General features: G+C 41.7%; 1 protein-coding gene across 5 annotated transcripts in view; it reads right to left on the minus strand.

The window, feature by feature from the left end:
- Positions 1 to 23,680, minus strand: part of KALRN (kalirin RhoGEF kinase) — a 434,957-nt gene that overhangs the window by 84,429 nt on the left and 326,848 nt on the right. The window contains exon 1 of one of the 5 annotated variants that reach the window (XM_032445877.1): positions 14,990 to 15,121. The exons of the other annotated variants lie outside the window; for them this stretch is intronic. The gene's annotated coding sequence lies outside the window, so the exon portion shown is untranslated. Of the gene's footprint in view, positions 1 to 14,989; positions 15,122 to 23,680 lie in introns of those variants that run through there. 5 annotated transcript variants of the gene reach the window in all.

Genomic DNA, 23,680 nt, shown 5'->3' on the forward strand with positions numbered 1-23,680 from the left:
GAGAGTAACTTCCCAATTTCAGAGGAGGATATCACGGTTCTCTTTCCCTCTGGGCATGCAACAGATGGGCTGCTGCTTTCTCACATGGCTTGCATTTGGTTTGGAAAAAGAAAGAATATAGAACATACCCTCAAAGCTGTACTTCACAGGTAAATGGCTTTATATTTTAGCATATAATATTCACTATTATCATTCTTGTGATAAAATTGACCATTAAAACCACTGGGCAGATATGCTTAAAACCCAGACAGCAGTCTGCCAGTGTGCTGTACAACCAAATCCACAAGACATTAAAATAAAAGCAGTGATACAGCAGGTCTTTGCAGAGCACAAGGCAAAACTGAAAGATCTGATGCTGGGACAAATGGAATGAATTACACAGAAAGCAATGGCTTGAAAAGCAGTAAGAAAAGGAAATGCAGAATGAAATAGTGAAATGCTAGATGGAATCACTGAATAGAATCTTAGGTAGGACGAGACCTCTAAGATCATCTAGTCCAACCACCCACCTGCTCTGTGTCACCAATGTGGGTAGGGACTCACCCACCCAACAACTGAAAAATACCCTATCTGATGCACAACATTGCTCCCAAAACTCTAAACATCGATGGGAGCCTTCTATGTAACATACTGACCCTGGTAAATGAGTTTTGTTGTGATTTACACGAGATGTTTTTCTTTTGGGAGCACCCAGCTGAGTGCTTGTCAGCCTTGGGAGCATGAAGTACAAGCCACCAAAAAGTCCCAGACAAGGACATGTCCTTCTTGGGGGGGCATCCAGGCTGTTCCAGAGATCAGCAGGCACCAGTTAGTGCAGAATGACTGTGTGATGGTATTTCCTGTGTCACAGCATGTGTGCATGGCCACCGCAGCATCTGTTCAGTTTTCAGCCATCAAACAGCAGCCAGAGGAAGCAAGGCTGAACACCAGAGGCACATTTATCATTATAGTGCAGATGGAAAAGACCTACCAGGTCACAAGTTGTCCTTCCTTCCTGCTAGAATAGATGTTAACTAGTACTAAATTCACATTGGTTTAAAAGAAAAGGGGAATTAATAGCTCCCCGATGGGGTAAGCAGGGGTTTTGAAGATGGTCTCTTGAGAAGGACATTTTGAACACTACTTAAGTGGGTGAATTGCAGTGGATCTCACACTGATTCTGAAACATAACTCCAAGCTCGGGGAGGCTGAGAACTGGTAATAGAGATATTGTAGTGCTTGTGCTAGTGCAAATGGATAAATGGCTGCTACCCCAGCAAAAGCAGCAGCATCACAGTGGTTGTTCCTCCAAGGGTACAGAACACTGGTGTATATGATCTTCCCTTCTGTGACACAGTGCCATAATTAAGGTTTAGTCTTTTTGTAATTAAGGTATTAAGTTTGTAAGAGAGGCTCACACACCACACTGTGACATGTAAGGGCACATAAACAAGCAGACCCAGCTACCTGCGGTGCTTATGGTAGTCCCTATGAGCTGTGCACAGACAGGGTTTCAGTGCTGCCAGCTGCTCCATGACAGCTCTGGTCAGGCACTGCTCATACCTGCCTGCCATTTGCCCACTTAAGGGCTTGCCGCTGCTAAAGATGCTCTGCCAGTATGCAATGCACAACTATCCTCTCATGCAATATTAACCTGTTTAAAAAGACATTTTAATATAAAGAACCATACCTAGCTCCACTCTATACTAAATTATCCAGTGTACTTTGCTTTTAAAATTGCTGTATCGTATCATTTCTTCATATGAATTTCTTTTTCCTTTTTCTGCTCCTTGAATGCTTCCATCTCCTTATATTTCCCACTCAAAAACACAGAATCAGCAGTGCACAGCACCTGAAGGTGGAAGTAAGAACTAGTACATTTCAGGTAGGCATGAAGTTATTTGTGCCAAGCCGACATGTAATTTTCATTCAAAGAACCAGCAACAGAGAACAAATCCATCACGGTATGGAGAGCCACTGAGAGTATTTAAGGATTTTAAAATATGCCAGCATCATTGTAGAAACGCACACTCGCTGGTTATTTGCATATATTCAATAGCACACAGAGCTCTGCTCGTTCAAACAAAGCGTTCTGTGTAGCTCTGCTCTGCGCTCTAATATAAATTGCTAGCTTGCTGTTGCTTGTAGGCTTTCTGCCCATCTGCTTTTGGATGACAGCCAGTTTTGGATAGAAGCATTTAGTCACCATGAACAGCCGATTTCAAGAGAGTGAGAGCGGCAGCAGGAGAAAGAATGGGATTTGCATCCTTATCAAGAGATTACAAAGAAGTGAATAAGACCACTTAGGCGCCGATTCTGTCTGCACTGAAATAAACCCAGAGCTGTCACTCTAGCTGGGAGGCAGGCACTAAAAAATGTAACCCTCATAGAGTTCTTTATGAATATTTCTGTAATTCCATAGAGATTATCTTTTTGCTGGTTAGGGAGGGAGACATCAAATCCAGAAGAAGCCTCTGAGGGATTCCGGTACTGGAGAACTGTTTTAGTTTCAGGGTCTATTTGGAGTGTGAACACCTATGTTCCTACCTGTAAAAGTGCTGCACCTCTGTGGGATGCTGAGCTGAGAGCTCTGGCACTTCTGGTGAGTGCTTCATTGCATTGGTACGGAGGTGTTTCTGTGGGTACAGAATGTGTTTCAGAAGCTGTGAGCTCCTGAATAATCCACAGTGGTTGGCAAAATTGTTCCAGATTGAGCTCATTTCAGAAGTCTGGTGGAGAATACTCGTCTTATCTCCTCTTTTCTTGGTCTTCGGGCCCCTGTACCCATCTGTGCTTAAGCCAGATGATGGTGCTTCCTACCCCTTGTTCTGTCTGACCAGTTAAAGAAGATTGCTTCCTGAGCTTCACAGGGATGTTTCTTTGTATTTAAGCCATTAGTCAGACACATGGTAGGGCTGATGGTGGCAACCTGTAGCCCTAAGTACTAGTTTTGCTTCTCTGAGAGAGGAGATAACAAGAGGCATCTGGATGCTTGGCATTCTATAAATCAAGATACAGTATGTTATTCCACAGCAGAAAGAAGAGAGAGACTTGGCACTTGGGACATATAAATATGCTAGCAGGAAGGAAATCTGGTGTTACAGTTTCAAACAGCACAACTCTTTTATGTCCAGCAGATCTTGCTTGAGTCCCTACTGGACAACCGTATCCTGGCTGTGCTGGACTTTGGAACTCCATCATATACTGACATGTGCAGAACAGCTTGAATGGAACTGCCTGCATTATTTCTGGAGCTTTTTTCCCCAGAAATTAAAACTACAGCAAGCCAAAATTAAACAGCACATGCTCCATAAGAAGCACTGCTGAAGATAGAGGAGACCAGACTCCACTTCACCCAACAAACTGAAGCACAGAATCAGCTGGTGTTTGACCTTTTAAGACTGTAGGTTTTCTCATGGCACTTGGCTTAAGAGAGCTGATACCTGGATCCTGTTCCCTTCCCTGGAGAAGTACAAAACAGAACAGATACCACTTGTGTTTCCTCAATGAAACAGCAAGCATGACTAGCTCCAAACCCATCTGCAACCAGTGTTGCAGAGGGTGAGAAGGGCAGGTGCAAGGTAAAGCCCTACCTGTCATCTAACAAGTTGTTCTAAATTCATCTAGGGTTAATAAAAACACAATGATAGTCTGAAATCAGGGAATAATGACTAGTTGCTGAGGTTGTTTTTTTTTTATGTCCCACTCACTCTGAGCAAAGCGGACTATTTTGACCTGTGAGGTCAAAGGTTTCAGTCAACAAATTAACTGACTCCTAAGACCCTGCTAGCAAGTACACTGTGTGGCTGGAGAGTAGGTGAAAATGTGAATGCTCAACAAAGGAAAATGCACAGGCCTGCACTAATGTTTGGTAGCATCAAAAGAAACCACACACACACACCTTCTTCAGGGACATTAGCTCCACAAAAGGCTGGGAACAGAGCAACCAAAAACACAATGAAGTATTTAAAGGTTTTTCTCCAAATGGTTAAATTCAGAGAACAGATGTTTTATATAAAGTGACTTTAATTGGAAGGATAATTCAAACTATGCCTGAGCCATATGGTCCTGTAAGTCTGACTCCCCTCTGCCTTGGCCAGCTTGGCATCCCTTGCCTTTTCTGAGTCGTTTCCTTTTTACAGATTTAATAGCTACTATTTTTCATCTTTATTGTGGGTCCATAGGTCCCATTAGTGTAAGTCAGAGCCTTAGGCCACAGATTAACTCAAAGGTGGATTTAGATAAGTTGCTCTTAATAATTTTCAGTAGATTGGTCAAATAGACCATGGAGGCAAAAGCATCTAAGAGTACAGAGAATTCATCTGGAGGAGTGGTGGTAGTGAGTGGTGTCTGCCTCAAAGCTGCCCTGGGAAGGCCTGGCCCTTCATGGTACATCTTCTTGCCCCTTTTCCCCTTCATGCTAATTTCAAGACTTCATGCTAAGAGTTCATAATGCTTCTGGTTAATTGAAATCATGCTTTGAGTGACCTGGCCCCTGGCTGAGTGAGGTGGCTGCAGTTGTCTGGCAGCAGCTTGGAGAGAGGCAGGCAACCCCACAGGCTGCTTTTCCTCCCTTGCAGCCTATTCCCTATAATGCCCATAGTTTATGTCTGTTATATTAATGTCCTAACAGTATGCTCCAGCTCAGTGTTGCCATTAATTACCAAGTATAAGCACACAACTGCTGCTGCAAATAGAATGCAGGAATGAGTGCTGTATGAACCCACTCTGAGCAGGGCAGTTTGCAAAGGGGCTGCATGTTCATGCCTTCAGTCAGTGCTTGGTTCTGGGAAAAGAGGATCTCTTAGGATGTGATTACTTGTGTTTGAGTCCTCCCTGCTGCTCACCTCATCCACTGCACCCACAGAGCCTTTTCAGCATTGCTGCATCATTTTCAGCCATCATAATGGGCTGCAGCTTGAGTTTGAGCATTTAAATCCTGGGGCTTTCATTCTACTCTCCATAATACTGCTATTTACTCGAAGTGACCTCATTTGCCAAGTGATGTAAGAGGGTGCACGATCGAGCCTGGCACGTCTAAGCAGATGTTTTTAGTGGACACAGAAACAGCATTATGAAACAAAAATATTGCCTAAAACCTGAGCAGCACAAGAGATTACAATGGCTTTTATGCAGATCAGCTTACCTAAAACTGTGTTGAAAGGGCTTTGGCTGCAGTCATATGCTTCCCTTTCTGAACTGAAAGGCTGCCACATGTACCACTGTTATGGAGCTCCCAAAGGAACTGCAGCTGCAGGTTTCAAATTTTATCAGTTTCAGTCTCTTTGATAGAGTTACTGGAGTGTTCCCATAGGACACTCCTCACATAAAATTCTTCCTCTCTAAAGTACAATAACAAAAAGTGGTCGCACCCTTTTTTTTGTTTTGTTTTGTTTTAGTTTCTAACAAGGTAATAAATTCCACTGCATACAAGAGTATAGATTCAATGGGTTTGATAGTCGATCTGACTTGCTTTGTTTCAGCTGAAAGGAAATACTCATTGACTTTGCCATTTACATTTGCTGTCTTCTCACATTATCAGGCAGGCCGAACTATGGATCGATGAAGTCCACCACAAACAAGTAAAAGATTGAGGGGAGCCTAAAAGAACCTGCTATGTTCACTTATCACAGGATGAACTGAATAATAAGGTCTACTGATAAGTACAGTCCCATCTCCTGCTTCGTTTCTTCCATTGAAGACACATCAGACCAAATACTCCACCCTAATTCACTTTGAAGTAACTTTAGAGTTGGAGAACTCTAAAACAAAGAAATAAATGATAAATTTCTGCTCTGCTTTTCTTAAACTCCACGTAGTGTTACTATTTGAACCCACAGCCCGTCTTCCATACACATGTGCACACCATTAACATTATATTAATTGAAACCACTTAAACTGAATAGCTAGCAAGACACTTCCTTGGATGAATATCTCCTTTTCCAGTCAGAAAATTATGTTCTCTTAATAAATTCCATTTTGCTAATTCATTATTTCTTCATCTATGCTGTAAGATTCTTGGCATAAGCATCTGTTTCCTTTCATAAAACGCAAGCACATTTTGGACAAGAATGATAATGATAAATAATAAGTAAGCAATTTCCTCCATCTAAAGCAATACAGTAGCAGAACTGTCTGCCCAAACCTCATTAACCTCTATCCAGCCTGAAGAAATGACAGCTGAAATGCTCTGGTCGCCAGAATGAGTCCTAAATGGAGAGAAAACATGCTTGAACTTAGAGAATGAACCTAGACTTCACTGCAAGAAAAATGATTTTGCTGTGGCATCACCACTTAAAACACTGTAACTATGAGCTGGTGGCTCTTTCAATGATAAATTTCCAGAAGAAAATGATGAAAACGCAATGTAAAACATCCTTTCATTCTCAGAGCTCACACACAAGGCCTTAGTGAGTAGTGACCCTATTAAGAACATGTACATAATTTATCACAGTATGCTCTGTTTCCTTCTCTTCCTTCTGATTCCTCATCTATCCCTCCAGCAAAAAAATGGTCTCTTTATCACACTGCTCCATATTGTACCGTAACTAACATCTGGATTGATCCCCAGTGCCAATAAATGAATATGCCTCTCTTCTATATCAAAGGTATTCACAAGATGTAGGCACATGGGAAAAAAAACCAAAACTCAATGAGAATCTGAAAAGTCTAATTCATCACATGGAAATTTGGTTCTAGAGGACCTGCTCACATCTCATTGGTAACAAGGGCAAAAGGAGTATCTCCAAGACTAAGCTCTACATTTTGCCATGCCTCAGTTTCCTTAGCAGAGGTAGGAAGAACTCTGAGTCTTATTTCAAGAATGGCTATAAAACCACCTTCTCAACTTCCAGCCACAAAGTGCCCAAATAGTGTTAAATGATACTACAGTGACTTCAGATCACACAAAATAGCCATTTCTGCCTGGCTGTTACCTCTGAAATAGCTGGAACAGAGTAGGAAAAAAAAAATTTAGAGGAATATTCAGCATTTTCCAAACTGAAGCCAAAGTGCTTTACAGCTCTTTGTAGGCACTTCTGGAGTATTTACACATTCTTACCATAACAAAAGTAATACTATTCTAAGTAAGCCATATTTCCCTCATTGGAAGGGCAATTTCGTTTTCTTCAGAAACAATAAGACTATCACCAAGCTTTATTGTACCTCCTTGATACTTGTCAGCCCTTTTCCATCATCCATCTCAACTAGGATGCCATGGGTTACCAGCTGAATGCTTCTCTTAATTCTTTGGCCATTTGGAAACTTACAGTCACAGATTGCTCTGTCCTGCAAAGATTTCTTCTCTGGCTACATACATTTGTTTTCTATTTGAGTAGTAACTGACATTTACACTGACTGCCTCCATTCTCCTTTTCTGATCACTCAATGTCATTTTACAACATGCTTTTCCCTCAGCCTTAATTCCACTGTACAACCCAATGTAATTTGAATCATCATTCACATCATAGGCTTTTCTTCTCTTAAAGCCATATGATTTAGCAATTATCACGTGTTACCAAATTGCTTAGGTGTGCAACGGTTGTAAATTCATATTTTAGCCACTGTTACAAAAACGACACCAGCCACTGACACAGAGCAATTACTTCACTGAATGAAAGTCCACTGCAGCCACGTCATCCAGGTATGTGATTTTGGCTGCTCACATGAATAGTTCAGCACAACTAACTGCTTTCTCTACAAAAACAAAACAAAACAACAACAAAACAACAACAACAACGACAACTTTCTTGTGGAAAGATCATGCGTTTAAGAAACTGTGACAGCATTTTTTTAATTACTAGAAATGGGAAGGTGGTCATCAGAGCACTGAATGATGAGAAGAAGGGGTTCACCTAACAGAGTGTTGCCAGACAACACCACCAAACACAAAAGCATCACAGTGAAAAATTGGCAGGAAAACAGTCATGCCAAAAATGGGTTACAGCTTGTAGCTGTATGTGGAGGGTTGGCTTTCCCTTTTTATGGAAGTCTTTCTAGGAAGCTGCCTGGGTAAACACTAGCAAACCCTGTACTCTCAAACAAAGCAAATACACCGAAGGAAGTTGGTGCTCCATGTTAGAGGTACAAGCCTGATCTCTACACCTTCCTAAGAGATACCCGGAGGGTTTGCAGAGCAGTGCTGACCGAATGCTTCTTAACCAGGGTTCTCTGTAACCACCAGCTCCAGCAGCATCTGCTCACTGCATGAACCTACCATAGACCAGGACAACCACCCCAGGACTACAGTCACATTTTGTGAGCGTTCCCCCAAAGTTGTTTTGAATCAGGCATGGAAAATGAAAAAGCTGACATACCTTCCCCTCTGGCAGTTCAACAGGTGTGTGCTCTGCTAACTAACCCCGTCTCTGTGCCACTGCCACCTTGACGTCATCGTTACTGAGCTGACAAAAGGTTTCCATGGCAAACCAGAAAGCCGATCTGTTATCTCCCCTTTTGAAGGAAACCGAAATGCCCTCTATCCTGTGTTCTGCTAGAACCACCCATCTTTGTTTTGGCACAGCACAGAGGGTGCATCGAAACACTGATTGAGTTCAGTTGTTTGTTGTCAGTTGCATCAGAGCAGAGGGGGCCTTGATAGAAAAGACAACAGATAATACCGAATGAGGACAAACTTTGAAGTGATGAACAAAAAAACCCCACACAATAAAGTCACTTGATTCTCCTTTTAGCTGTAATTTATTACCTCTACTAGCAGGCATGGCCTGTAATAGTTAGCAGATGTCTGAAACATCTCATTTTGAACCTTGACTAAGATTTAAAAAGACTTCATACTGTTTAAATAGCAGCTGGAGAATGAAATAAAGTTTCCTTCCTAACGTGACAGAAATGTTCATCCCAGCCTTAAACAAGGAGGACTGTTTTATACTCTGTAAATATTGAGGAAACCAAATTTCTGTGCACAGGCACCCACACATTATAAATTGTATATGCCTTTAATTTGCAGCAACCAATGTGAAATAAGCTCAGCAGAACAGGCTGGCCCAGCAGCTTGAATGCTTCATGGGATTTTGTGACAATGTGCCCCAGGGCAACAGCTCGCTGCAGGCAGGCGATGGGCAGAGCTTGGCCATGCACAGGAGGTTAGCAAAGTCAATGGGCCAAATGTCATCATTACTGCTGCACCAAGGGAGAGCCCAGCAGTTCTCAGAGAGGGCTGCAAGCCCGGCTGTGGAAGCAGAACTGAAATAACATAAAGGAGCAATGCAATACGTGTAATAACACCCATACATCCCCACCAGCCTTACTGCCATGCTGGCTCCTTGCAAAACAAAGCACATTCTCCCCTGTCTGAGCATCAGGGCCTGATGCAGCTTTGATTTCATGGCATGGTCCCTGTGAAGCCTCCAGGCCCACCTATTCCCCTTCCTCTTGTTCCTACACTGATTAAACTTCAGCCAAAGGCTAACCAATTAACTGAAACAGATGGCTGAGCCTCCGATTGAGGAAGTTAACATACAAACTGCTTGTTTAAAAACAGGTTTACATCTCAAAATGAATTATTGCTCCCTTTCAGGTTGTGTGCACTTCCTCTTTGCCTGGCAGAGGGGACAATATCTGAGATTCTGGTGAATTCCTCATGCTTGCAGATTCTGGATGGGCACAAACAGATATCTGAGATGAAAGAGACTTTGAGGGATCTGCTGCAGTGAACAAAGATAGCCCTGGCCCTTACGCATCTGGTTTGAGTTAATATTTTTATCCCCTTAGAATACACAAGATTTTTTCCTAAGCCCGGATTTTACTGGTACATATGTTTCTTCTGATTTTAGTAACATAAGGTTGCAATATCGTGCTCTCGAGCAGATGTGCTTTTGGAGCCCATCCCAAGGAGCACCGCTCACCTTCAGTGAAGGCAAACTCTAAACTGGCTGTGTGCTGTTGTCTTTGGGAAAGACAAAATGTCTTCCTTTGGACTCCTGCTCACATCACTTTAAATCCTGCTGCTTGACAGCTGGTTCATAGTAGTGTAGCATGTGATGCTATTACTGAATATGAAAATATCTAATGCTTTTGAAAATAAAATCAACTTATTTTACTCACTGTCCCAGAGAAGTTCACAACTCTAAGACCTTAAAACCATCACAGGACTTAAAAATATACCCTTAACCTCAAGCCAGTGCGAACTGTATTTCTATTAGGCAATGTGCAGCATATGCTTAGCATTAGGGGCATGTGCCTAATGGGCTTATGAAACAAGCCCTGTTTTATGATTCAGCATGAGTAATTTCCAGTTCTGTATTCATTGCAACCAGAAACGTGTCTGGGATAGGAGCACTGATGAACACAGTGCCCAGTTCCAGCACAAGAAGGATGCAGGGCTGCTGGAGTGGGTCTGGAGAAGGGCCACAAAGATGCTCATAGGGCTGGAACACATCTCCTATGAAGACAGGCTGAGGAAGCTGGGTTACTTTAGCTTGGGGAAGAGAAGGCTCCAGAGGGAGCTTACTGCGACCTTACGGTTCTTGAGGGGAGCTTACAAGCAGGAAGGGGAACCAACTTTTTGCACAGTCTGATAGTGACAAAACAAAGGGGAATGGCTTTCAACTCACGGAGGGGATATTAAGGTTAGATGTGAAGAAGAAATTCTTTACTCAGAGCTGAGGCACTGGCACAGCTGCCCAGAGAAGCTGTGGGTGCCCCATCCCTGGAGGTGCTCAAGGTTGGGTTGGATGGGGCTCTGGGCAGCCTGAGTTGGTGGGTGGCAACCAGCCCACGGCAGGGGCTTGGGAGTGGGTGGGCTCTACAGTCCCTTCCAACCCAACCATTCTGTGATTCTATGATGCTATGACATGCTAGCATTGCTAATTAAACACCCTAACTGTTCAGCATCAAGAAACTATATGCAGGAATAATACCCGAATCTGTTTTTTACTACAGATTTACATTCACTTTGCGGCTCTCAGCAGGTGCCAACAGACGGGACTTGGAGAACGTATTGCCTGCACATACTTTTATTTAATTACCAACATTTTCAGCAATTTGCTCTGAGCAAAGTCATTAATCTTCAGTAATTTCTTTGAGCCACAATTTTATGAGGCTGGAAACCCTCTCTGAAGTGGCGGCTGCATCGTCTGAGAGGGTTTTTTTTTCCACAAGGCAGTTGTCATAGCAACGTGCTAAGGAGGGGAGAGCACCAGCAATAATTGAGCATCAAAGAATTGGACGTGCAGGGAGAATTCGGTGCTAGATTCTGTATTAGAGCCACAGGGTCTCCAAACTGCAGATTTTAAAGCTTAGGAAGACTGGATATTATTATAAGCTCTCTTGGGGATGGCTGTATTCCAGTAATGCATTATCACTGATCTGTTCCCATTATAATCCATCCATTTCACTGAAAATGACATGTTTGTGGGGCAGTGGAAAAGCAATCTGAAAGGGAACAATTGCACATCTCTGCTTTTGGGAGAGAAAAGAGAAAGACGGAGGAGGGAAAAAAGGTTATAATCAAAACTATATTTCAACAGCAAGCCTGGATGTTGTAAAAATAATAATGGTCTTGGCTGGCTGCTTGTTGTGAAATAATGAACCTTCTGCACCTTTATAATATTATTGCAGGCATTCTATAGAGCACCCTAATAAAAATGGATGGCTAACTAAATGAGAAAAGGCTGCTGCGTTGTTTTATGAGACAATAATCCAGTTCCAGAACACATAAATTGTAAAACCCAAACCAATGAGTTTATACCAAGAACACAGCACAACTTTACTGATATTGTTACTGAGTTGCTCTTGTATGTGGTGCTACAGATGTGCTTTCAAAATAATTAAAATTTTAAAGTTAGCAGTGGAGCATTATATAATTATGTCTCAAGAGTGCCATGTGCCCTAAACTATTATGAACTCTCATATAAGGAAGGTGCTTTTTTTATATTCACGGGGATTGGTTTGCCACTTAAAGATGAGAACACACAGATAGGGAAGCTAAAATAGCCTCTCAGGAGGCCACTGCCTGGTACACAGATGATCTTGGTTTTAACTCCAACTCTGCATCTTCTCCAGTATTTAACTTAGATCGCCTCACTCTTCCCTATCTGGATCAGGAGGCAGTTCTCCTTTCTCCTAACTGCTCAACCAGCTTCAGGCATTAGCATGTACTTCTAGTTTTTCAGTTTCTTACGAATAACCAATTGTCACATAGAGCAGAACTGGTGCAGTCATTCTCCTCATGGATTTAGGCTGTGTGGTCAGCCTCCAGCTATTCTGGAAGCTTTTCCTAAGGTTTGAGCATGTATGCGGTTCCCCAGCAATGTATATGCCCAGAAATGCATGTGTTCACACTACTGGGTTTCTCCTAATTTCAACAATTTAGGCAACTTAAGGAGGAAGTTTTTTACACAGAGGGTGATGATGCACTGGAACAGGTTGCTCAAGGAGGTTGTGAATGCCCCAACCCTGGAGGTATTCAAGGCCAGGCTGGATGTGGCTCTGGGCAACTTAGTCTGGTAGTTGGCAACCCTGCACATAGCAGAGGGGTTGAAACCAGATGATTATTGTGGTTCTTTTCAACCTATGCCATTCTATGATAAATTCTATGATATGATAAATTTCTGAGTACACTTTCCCAACCCTTATGCTGATCTCCACGAACCCCACTGAAATTGTCTTTGAGATCAGGAGCCCTCTGCCAACTTAGATTAAAATTACCCAATGGGTACAAACAACAAAGAGCAAGAATAAATGTGGAAAACATGAAAGAAAACTTTGTTTCTTTAGAAAACTAAGTTAAAAACCTTCTCCTGTCACAGGGAAGAAGACCGATTTATGCAGGATATCTGTACAAACTTGCCTGCCCTATAATAATTCTGTTTATATTTCCATCTCTCAACTAGTCAGATTTCAAGCTATGTAAAACAAGTTGTGTTTATTTTCTATTGTTCTGCTTTGTTCATAAGAATATCACGTGGCCCAAAACAAACATCCACAAAAGTCTTATCACTGGGCCACTGTTTTATCTATCAGCTGTGATAGATCTTCTGGACAGAACTAGATAGTCCCATTACATTAATACCTTTAAAAGGTGTCTTGGAAGAGAGGTCAAGGAGTACCTGAAACTGAAAGCTGAATTGCACTTTAATTTTAGCCTTCAATCCTAGAGGCTGAAAATAAACCACGGTAGACAAAATCTGAAGTTGCTCAATACAAGTACACATGTATGAGCATAGGTGCATGCCTGTCTGCTTGCACACTGCAGTCAAGTTTTGCTAAGACTTCCTTTTTCTGAGATGTGCTAGAAAAAGCCTCTACAGCCTATGGGATGGGACTGTGCTACCACTGATTGCTCAGCACAAGTGACTCAGAGTTCTCTTTATACTTTTAGGATAAGCATGTTCCACATACGCACAAACATAGCTCTCCCTATGCTCCTGAGGCAAGACAGATGAAGACAGCTTATTTTATTGTATCAGTTTCTGATTCAGTGTTCTTTGGCTTTACGGTGACCAATTGCATGTGTATTTAGAGATTTAAGGATGCTTCTTTCCCAGTCTGCTCTTAGCTGCTTCTGCAGTAATAACGAAGCATGATCATGGATGATTTGGCATTTGATTAATAGCTGTTTGGATTGCTTTGGCAGTTTTAGCATATGTTAATTGGGTTAACAAGGTACTAAGTGCTCCACCGTGTTATGAACGTGCTGTAAAATGAAAAGCTCTGCTGTCAAATGCATTCATTGCTTGTGCTTGGTGATTTGCTTGCCATGAGCCTCCTCTCAAAGACAGTATTCCAGCAGTTCCTCATGCTCTCCCACGAAAGACATGAGCACAGCAGCACAAACCCTGATTCCTGCTGTATTGAAGTCAGTAAGATAAACCACATATTTTTGCCTGCTAATGGATTGTGACAAAAAAACATCTCCTGTCTGCAGGTACAACCAGCTCACACCCAGTTAACTGCACCTGTCATTGTGTCCAGGCAAATCACTGTATGAAATTATAAAGATGGGGTGGATTTGAAGCACCTTATTGAATCAACATTAGCGAACAAAGTTCCTGGCAATTAAGAAGCTGAACCTTACGTTCTAGACACAGCAGGAAATGAAGGATAAGACATTTCCTTTATTTCTTCAAAACAGAGGTGGAGTGAATGAGTGCACAACACACAACAGACAGCAGAACAGCACCAGTAGGAGAGATCAGGTAAGGAAATGGTCACTCAGTCAAGAGCTTGTTTGCTTAATGGAAACTGGAAAGGTGTCTAAAGAAGATGACTTTTTCCAAGGAGCAGCTCTGACTGTAAGCCACAGCAACTCTTCATGCAATTAACACTCTTCAATGGAAAAAGGAGTGACAGCAGGAAGGAAATGTTTAATCTTTGGATCTGAAAACATGACTCCTCCTAGCCTGACTAAAAGATTAGTGTTGGCTCAAAGCCAGGATCAGGCTCATAAAAGTCTCCAGTTTCCAGGGCAAAGGTTCAAAGCAACAATCTGCTTAAGCGGGGGGACACAAATTCATGTCCCACTAGTGTCAGTCTCCATGTACAGGCTTCTGTCTGTACATATGACTGGTTTTAAAAGGGGAGTTGAGAAGACACAGATATGATTGGCAGCTGGAATTCATAAAGCTTATAACACTATTATGTGAGGCATTCATTTGCTACATTGTAATCAACCAACAGAGAAAACATCCATCTTTTTGCCCCAAAAAGATAACAACAAACAATCACACTAAGGAAACATGCCACCCCTGCACCTGCTCCTGGTATTATCACTTGCTGTTTAGATCCTGGGTCTGGTTTTAGCCTGCCAATGCAAAGCAAAACCAAACCCAAAACCAACCAAACAAACAAAAACCAGAAAAAAAAACCCTACTCGGCATATGGCCCACAACTCAGAAAACAAGGTACATTAGATTCACGTCTCACTGATCTCAAACGACAGTAAATACATGCACAGCACTGAGCTTCTGTTGAGCTGAATCAAGGCTCCCACTCCCTGTCTCTGCCTGCTGCTCTTTGATTATGTACAAAACTGAACAGTTTGGCCACCTACCCCACGTGGTGAGCAGAGGATGTGCCATTCAAGCTCCACATGCAGCAGCTGCTTCCAGTGGTTTCTTCCCTCCTGCTCATCCACCACGGCACATGTAACACACAGCCAGGCTGTGCTGGGGAATGGCTGCAGCCAGGGAGTCTAACACTCCTAACCCTCTTGGCTCAAGCAGTTTAAAGGAATGCACACAATTTATTTAATCCTAAAATCCATCTTATTGTAGGAGTTAATAGTCGGATAATGCTGTGTATAACATTCCAAACATGGCCCTATAAATAAGAAAGTATTTAAATAGAAGACTTTGCAGTTAATGTTCAGTTCCACTTCCAAGTTTCTCTTCATTAAAAAACAAGCCAACGTATTAATCTTCACTGCTGTGTATCTTAACTATGCGGAAAACAGATTATAAGAGCTTCTGAGCACCCCAGGCTGTTTCTGTGTTCTATAGAGAAAGAAGAAGTAACTTTAAATCCACTTTTAAAAGTCTTGTCCTTCTTTTGCACGTCCTCATTGCCACAGCACATTTCATTTCCTTTTTCATTTACACTTATTTATCACCCATCTTACAACAAAGCAAAATGGAAAATCTATTTTAGTTACTGCAGCATGGGTCACATGTTGTGCTGTTAGCATGGGATGCCATCAGCCATCCAAGATTCACAAAGCAATGTAGCAAAAGAGACCCTATCTATGGTGATTAAAGAGAAAAGCTAGAAAAGGGTTCTAGCTCTTACAATGGTACTTTATATTGTTACCCATGAGGGAAGTCGTCTCCACTAACAGTGATTACAAATCATTGTGTATTGGGACATTAGCATCCCTTATGCTTGTTACAGAAACGAAAGTAGACCATTAAAATACTACACAACAGCTTTGTCAACTATTTATCCCACTGAATCACTTAACCTTAGCATTTACTAGGGATGGAATGGGAATCTGGGAATTTATTAAGTACAGCATTAAGAAGGGCAAGAGAAAGCCCTCATACATTAAAACTAATTTTAGCAGTTTTTCCTATCACTAAAAGTGCCAGGCTTGTGGATGAGCTATGAAAGTAGCCTTGTTTTAGATCTGTACCCTAGGATGTATATTCTGGCTTTCCTCTCACACAGCAACATTGCTATCTCTCACATCAACCGCAGACTGGGCATCAGCAGATGGAAAATGAATTGCATATTTGCTTAGAAGACATCTGCATTGGCCCAGCTTTTACTGGATTATTTCATTCTTTTATGCTTCATGGCAATTGAAACTGTTTGTTAAAAGGTTGGAGGGCCAGTCATGATACTACTGGACCAAAACCCCATACTACCAATGGGTTCTTGAAGGGCTGGATGCAGTGTGGAGCTATGTGATGCTCAGTGCCAGGTATGCACCTGGTGTACCGTGAGGTGCTTTTGTTGACCCAGTGGAACAAAATTCACTCACATTTCTTCATTTTTTCTTCCATTTCTTCAAATGACTTATCTTTTCTGCCTTGCATCTCTGACCTTAGCAGCTGCCTAGCCTGGTGCAACAGCTCTGCTCATCCCCTTCCTGCCTCTTTGCAGCACCACATAATTAATTGCATTTCAGCTTCAACAATGTTATCTTTTTTGTGGGTAAGGGTTTCCAAGTGCTCATAAATAACACATGGCAATCACAGAAAGAGAGGATCATAAAGGAGCAATTTGATAAGCATGAGAAAGGGTAGGCTTTTGAAATCATTTCTCAGTCCCGAACTTTCTCTCCCAGAAAACAAAAGACTTGAAGGTCCGGTTTATAACCCATTGTAGCTTGGATGATACCCTAAGGCGCGCTGGATGCTGCAGGGTAGCAGGGCAGGCTGCTGGCTGCCTTGGGGCACTGGCAGTCTGCACAGCAGAAGATGCATGGTGCCTAGGGGTGAAGGCAAAGGCTGCCAGCAGCATTCTGCTTTTCCCATTTTATACAGAGCAGCAGATACTGAAGGTGGTTCTTCGCCCTTCTAAGGAGCATCAGTTAAATTCACATGAAAATCAGTTCTCACTGCATTATCTGCGGCAAGCCAGAAAGCTGAACTTTCTCTGCATGTGTTTCAATTTACTTTCTTCTCTCCCTATAGCTTTTACATTTCTAACTGATGATTTAGCAACTCCACTTTTAAAAGAACATCACAAGCTCTTCTTAAGGAAAGTGTTCCTCCCCTTGGGTAGACCACTTGCTGTCCTCCTCTATTGACTCCTCAAGATCACACAGCAAATATCAACACTGGAAATCTTTTAGAAGTAATAACATAAGCTTGAGATCTATGGGGCACAGCTGGTTCCCACCCTCGATTCTTCCTGCAGCCTCAGCAAGCTGAGAAGGCTCAGCACCTCAAGAGACTGTGCCCTCAAGACATGACAACAAACCCAACCGCCTCTTGTGAAAATAAATAACAACCAGCCAGCAGACAACTTTTCTTCACAAGAGTGGAAAATACGCATGTGTGGTCCAGGCATGTTCTTTCAATAACTGTTTATTTGCAAGTACAGCCAGGAAGCGATGCTGTAGTGTCAGGAAAAATGAACCCGGGGAGCAAAGGGGCTGTAGAGTTGCGCCATACGTTTCACACCCCTCTGATTCTCACCCACACACACAGGTTTGATTTTGACTGTTGGTGGTTTTTAAATGAATGCAAGATCCAAAGTGAAAAATGAAGTCGGTCTGAATAGTAGCATTGTGATTGGAAACCAAGGCATGGGGGTGCTTTGGATGTCTATCTTATCTGTAAGGTTGTCCACAACATGGGATGCATGTAATTTGTTGAACCGCTTCCTATGAGCTACTGCACACCAGCACAACCCTGCACTCTTGAATCAAAGGTGTTCTTACAAATATTGGCTGAGATCTGCTTTCCCTGGCTCAATCTACTGTGAAGACAAAGGCAATTTGCAACACTTTCCCTTTGTCCTCTTCCCTCACACACAATTTTGTTTCTAATATCAAACCTCATGCTGATATTAACTTTGAACTTAGACAACCTCCACTGTTTCCTAATGTATTAGACCAAGGAACTCTACCAGTGTTGCACAGAAACCTGTTTGTAACACTAATTTCTGGTCTCACATAGTGTTTTCTTCCTTTCTAGACAGTTATTCTGTGTTGTCCCTGTATGACCTTCATAGCTGGAACTCTTCCTTTCTGAGGAACTTTGTAAATTCCTTGAACAGACCTGGCACTCTATTGCTAAGAAGCGTTAACCATACAAAAATGATGGATTCTGGAAGGAAAAAAAATCTATGCCAACAAAAAAACCCCTTAGTGTTCCTCAAGAGGGATATATTTAATGTTGTACAGCCAAGTCAAACAAACATACTGTAATCATCAGAATGAAACCTCAGAAACAACTGAAAACAACAGAAGAGGACAAATAAATATGAACTCATTTTCTTGGAAGAACAGGAGGAGAATGATCAGGCTTAGACAAGGAACAACTTCTTGCTTAATGACAACACTGAAGGTAGAAATTGAGTTGAAGTAAAAAATAATAAAATCCTATCCTTTAAATAGGTTCTGAATCCTGTTTGCTCCCTTCTTTCTAAGCCTACCACATTCTATAAACTACTGCCTGGCCAACAAAAGCTGAAGATAGCCCCAAAATACCAATAGACATTTCCAGTTCTTCCTAAGTCCTCATTTTGGAGGGACAATGTAATCTAGTCACTATAATGCACTACATCAACAAATCTGCAAAAATAGCATGATGATGAAACAGGAGAATTTGTTTCACATCTAGAGCAGGGCTGTCTACAAAGTGGTTCATGGACCTTTTGGATAGCGAGTCTCAGCAAGTGCCAGTGCAACATCACTAGATGTGAGTCTCAAGGCAGCCCTAGGGATCATCTCACCTGTCCTGGGCCATAGCCCAGTACTGGCATTTTATTATTATTACAATAATTTATGGCAATAAACCCTTTTTCTTTGAAAATCATAGTTGTCAGACAACAACTGGTCTCCCTCTGGAGCTGAAAAATGGAAATTGCTTTAATTGTTCTGTGCAAATCAATAATTTACTTGAATTCTTCTATTTTAAAATATAATAAAATCACGTTGGTGGCCTTAGAAAGAAATACAAGGATTTTGCAGCGCTGCCTTCATATTTTGTTTCAGCAGCATCAAACTGATTCACTTAAAAATTCTCCTGACTTAAACATCCTTGTCCTTCCCTGCAGGCAACAAAACATTTTTTGTTTGGATTGGTAAAAAGGATTTATTAATACGGAGCACAATTTATTTCCTGTCACCTCACTCCATAGTGTACACTGAAGCTAAGCACTTCAGCCACTGAGGTTGAACCACCACGGGCAGCATTCTGCATCTTACATCTGTGCACTTTAAAGTTACGGCCATCCTATCTATGTAAACAGGACCACACATTGTCCGGAAACATCCTGTGACTGAGAGACACCACATTTGCTGTGAATTTGGAATATCTGTTTTTATCTGCTAAGACAACTGTATGCTTTGTGCCTATAAGGGGAATTTGCTCATCAGCACATTAGAATGGAATCTGATTTTTATGCGGCTGAAAAGAAGGGAATGGAGATATCAAGTGGGCAGCCACAGAAATTACCCTTAAATACCATATCTGCTTTGAACTTCATCATTCACAGTTACATTGCTCTCTGGAGAGATTCAGCCTGAAGCTGCCCCATACACTTGTTTTATCTGAGTGTATTGACTTCTATCTTGAAATGTTAGTGATTAACTCCTTTTCCACCAAAAGATGCGTTAGATTGAAAGAAAGACTAAAAGCAGACTGAATGCTGGTCCTTGTCTCATAAAAGGAAAAATAAATCTATGAAAATCAAGAACAATCAAGAACAAAAGGGATAGCAAGGAGATGGATGCTTTAGCAGGGGCTGTTGTGGAGGACAAGGAGAAATGATTTCAGACTAAGACAGGGGAGATTTGGGTTGGATATAAAGAACTTTTTAACAATAAGGGAGATGAGCCACTGGCTCAGGTTGCCCACAGAGGTGGTGGATGCCCTATCCCTGAAGACATCCAAGGTCAGGCTGCACAGGGCTCTGAGCACCCGATGGAGCTGTAGGTGTCCCTGTTCATTGCAGGGGGGTTGGACCAAGATGGTCTTTAAGGGTCCCTTCCAACTGAAACCACTCTATGATAAATTAAGATTTACAAAAGAATGTGCTTTGGGCAAGAAATGGAGCACACTTTGTTTGTTCTGCAGGAAACAAGGCCATGAGTGCAGTCACTGTTCATACACCACTGAACAGCCTTCTTTTGGGGACAGAATTGTGTCCAAGTATCCCACTGAAGTGCAAGGACAATTTCAGAATCATCAGCTAAAATATTTAGAATGCACGGCAGATTTCATGGATGTCTTCTACGAACTTAATTCCTGGGAATATCAGCTAATGAGCAGTAAGATTTCTGTTCCCATGGACACTACTGATGTTCCAAGTTTCTAGGTGTTCATTCTTGTCTATGAAATGAAACTACAGACTGCTCCGGAGTCAGCAGGCTCTCCAGAAGCAGCAACTCTCTGTAGGCAGCATTTTTTTATTTTTGTTTTCAAAGCACGTTTGAAATAATTACATTGGGATTAAAGCTTATCTAATGTTATGTGATTAAAAATCTGATGCTATTCATCTCACTTTAAATGTCTTTTGAGCGGAGAAGGAAAGAATCCCCCTGCTTTATTCTTTCCTTTGTTTTGGCACTGCTGTATTTCAGCAGTGATGAAGCCAAGGTTGATGAAAATTCTTGCTAATGTTCAACTACTGGATTAAAAAATGGGGTCTGAACTTTATCCAGTGCCATCATTTTAATTGGTTACTGGGGAAGTTGTGCAGCCACACAGCACAAGAAGAAATGGATAAGGCTCCACTATGTGGTTTGGACTTAAGATAAAGTTCCCTGAGCAAACCATGAAGTATGCACACATTTCATGTTGTTTCAAAAGGAGCTGTTCATGTTTTTCTTTGCTTTTCAAGAGAATCCATACACCTTTTCTAAGAAAACTTTCTGAAACAAGACAGCCTGCCTATAGAGCTCCCTCCACCCTCAGCTCCCCAAACACTTGCTGGCAACAACAGAAAATAAATGTCCTTACAGCACTTGGACACATGACAGGTCACTTCTCAGAGGTAAATCTCTTGATCATCTACTTGTTACATTTAGAAATGAGTGATGGAAAAGACAGATAAAACATAATTCAAGCTAGGATCAGATCTGGCTGAAAACCAAGGTTGGAAAGAATTGCTTCTTCCCTTGTTTTGAAATTTGGCTACAATCCCAAATGCATTTTTTCAGAGTTCTCAGAGAAACCAAAAGGCCAAGAGCTCCAGGTCTGTCATGCAAGGTCTGTGCTATGAGCAGTGCCAGGGCTGATAGCTGTGCTGATAGCTGTGCTAAGGGAGCTGGAGATCCTGTGCTACATACATTGGAAATCCATACAAAGGAGCTGTTGGCTGACTCCACAGGTGGATGATGAGTGGGTAAATTCCTAGAAAGCTGCAAGTCACAGTGATTGGCACACAGACAAAAAAACAATGTGAGATCTGTCCCTCAAACTGGAGACTAAGTTAACCCAAAAGAGAGCTTAAGCCTCACCCTGTAGAGCAAGAATTCAGAGGCAGCTCCCAAAGCCTAAAGAAATCTGAAGAAATTAATACTAGAGAGATGTCAGCTCCTGAATGAACAATTTATTTCCTTCATAAGATAAACACTTTGCTCCTTTGTGGCAGTATCTTACAACGAATTAACAACTATAGCTGGGGAGCACTCAGGAAGGCTAACTGTGGTGCCAAATTGCTTTATCTCAGGACTTCCCTTTCTATCAAGTTCTCCCATTTCCACAGGTGAGGGCAGTAAGAACTCAATGTGATAACAGCAGCAATGCTGGGCACTGTGAGAGCAATAGAGATATATTCTCCGGGGCCATAACTCACTCCTCTTTTATCCATCATACCTTAGCAGGAAGAATTCACTTAACAGTCAGCAGTCATTTTCTGTTACATTAATTTTGCTTGCAGTACTGTGATTCATCAGCCACTGTAATGGAGCAGCACTCAGAGAATGTACTACTGAATACAGGAATGTCTCTTGCCTAGATAGGATCACTGCAGAAAAACCACTGTACCTCTATAAGTGAGACCAAATCGACCCCTTCTTTTCCCCTTCAGAAACTCACAATTGCTAAATTGAACCCAATTTACTGAGAATAAAATACATGGTTCAGGGGAAGAAACCTCTGCAAGTCAATGCCCAGCCTTACTCATCAGACAGCTCTGTATGTATCACCTTTTAATAGGCTCCAGAAAAGACGAAGGTTTCTAAAGAAATACTCTGAATGCTGTATTTAAGTGACTATCTGCCTTAATACCCAACTCCATATTCCCATGATTATGCCTTCCCTTGGCTCTGTTACAGCCAGAATTTCCATCACACCTTACAACCTCCTTCCATCAACTGCAGCATACAACAGCCATTAACCACACTGACAGTGTGATGTGCCACAGAGGGACAATTTGTATTCAGTCCTGCTGCACAAGTTCTGTAAAGGCTTCAGTCCACAGTGATGCTTCCATTGATCCAAGCTGTGTCAAGCGATTCTTACCCTTTGGGGGTAGCCCCTCTGCTGCAGCAGGAAGGTGTCCTTGCCCAGGAACCTGCTATGACTTAGTGCTGAAATGGCTGGGGTTTTTTTAATCTGCTTGTTATGTCAGTTCCCTTGCTGAGAAACTAAGTAGAAATTAAATTGTCAGCTCAGTAAGAGTGCTCTTGTTAGCGGAATTAATTAATGTCTGCATTTGCCTTATGGTTTTGTTTTAATTTCTCTGCTTATTTAATTCCTTCTCTGAAAATGTGAATCTCATTTCTGTTCTATGTTTGGATTTTCTCTATTTGACAAAATAATGTTTTATACTGGCATACATATATATTTTTAGATGGGTTTTCCTTATGTTGGTGTTCTCATTTCAAGACTTCAAGGGGATTTTTTTTTTTTTTTCAAGGAGTATTACTGTTTCACTAGTTTATGGCAAAGGTTTTCATTTATTTCAGATTAAATAAGAGAAGAAAGAATTTATACGCTTCCTCCTCACCTTCCCACATTTCACTTCTTTGCAAGGTGCCTGCTTAGAGAGGAATCTTTAGTTTTCTCAGTTTAGGTTTAGGCACGCTTATGACTTAATTCCTGAATTAATTTATGCTAGGAAGCAACAATTCACCACTTCTTACTGCAAATATTTTAAGTGGTAATTTATAAATCTATATATTTCCCCTGTATTCTCCTTGTGAGGGACAGAAGAGGTTTCCTTCCATACTGAATGAGTGGGCATTTCTGTTTGTTATCTTATTATTTTCAAGTCAGCACACATGAAGACAGGGTGTGTTTCCTGGAACTATTGCCTATTTAGGGCAGCATGGTGGTTATGGGTTGGCTGTCGGACTAGAAGATGTTAGTGGTCGTTTCCACCTGTAATGACTGTATGACTCTATGACTCTATGTTCGTGTACAGCTATATAGAACTTAAGCCCAAAGGGATCAGCAGCATCAAAGAGGAGCATAGGGGATCAAGTTGCTCCTCATAACTGTATGACTTAGAAAGGAAACTTCAAGGTACTGAGAATGGATACCTCTAACTGCATGCACTGTGACTCTTAGAAATGATGGATTTTAAGGACAGAAGAGAGCATGGATACTTGCTGCCTCAGCTT

Source organism: Coturnix japonica, chromosome 7, assembly GCF_001577835.2.
Source record: "Coturnix japonica isolate 7356 chromosome 7, Coturnix japonica 2.1, whole genome shotgun sequence".
Taxonomy (NCBI): Eukaryota; Metazoa; Chordata; class Aves; order Galliformes; family Phasianidae; genus Coturnix; species Coturnix japonica.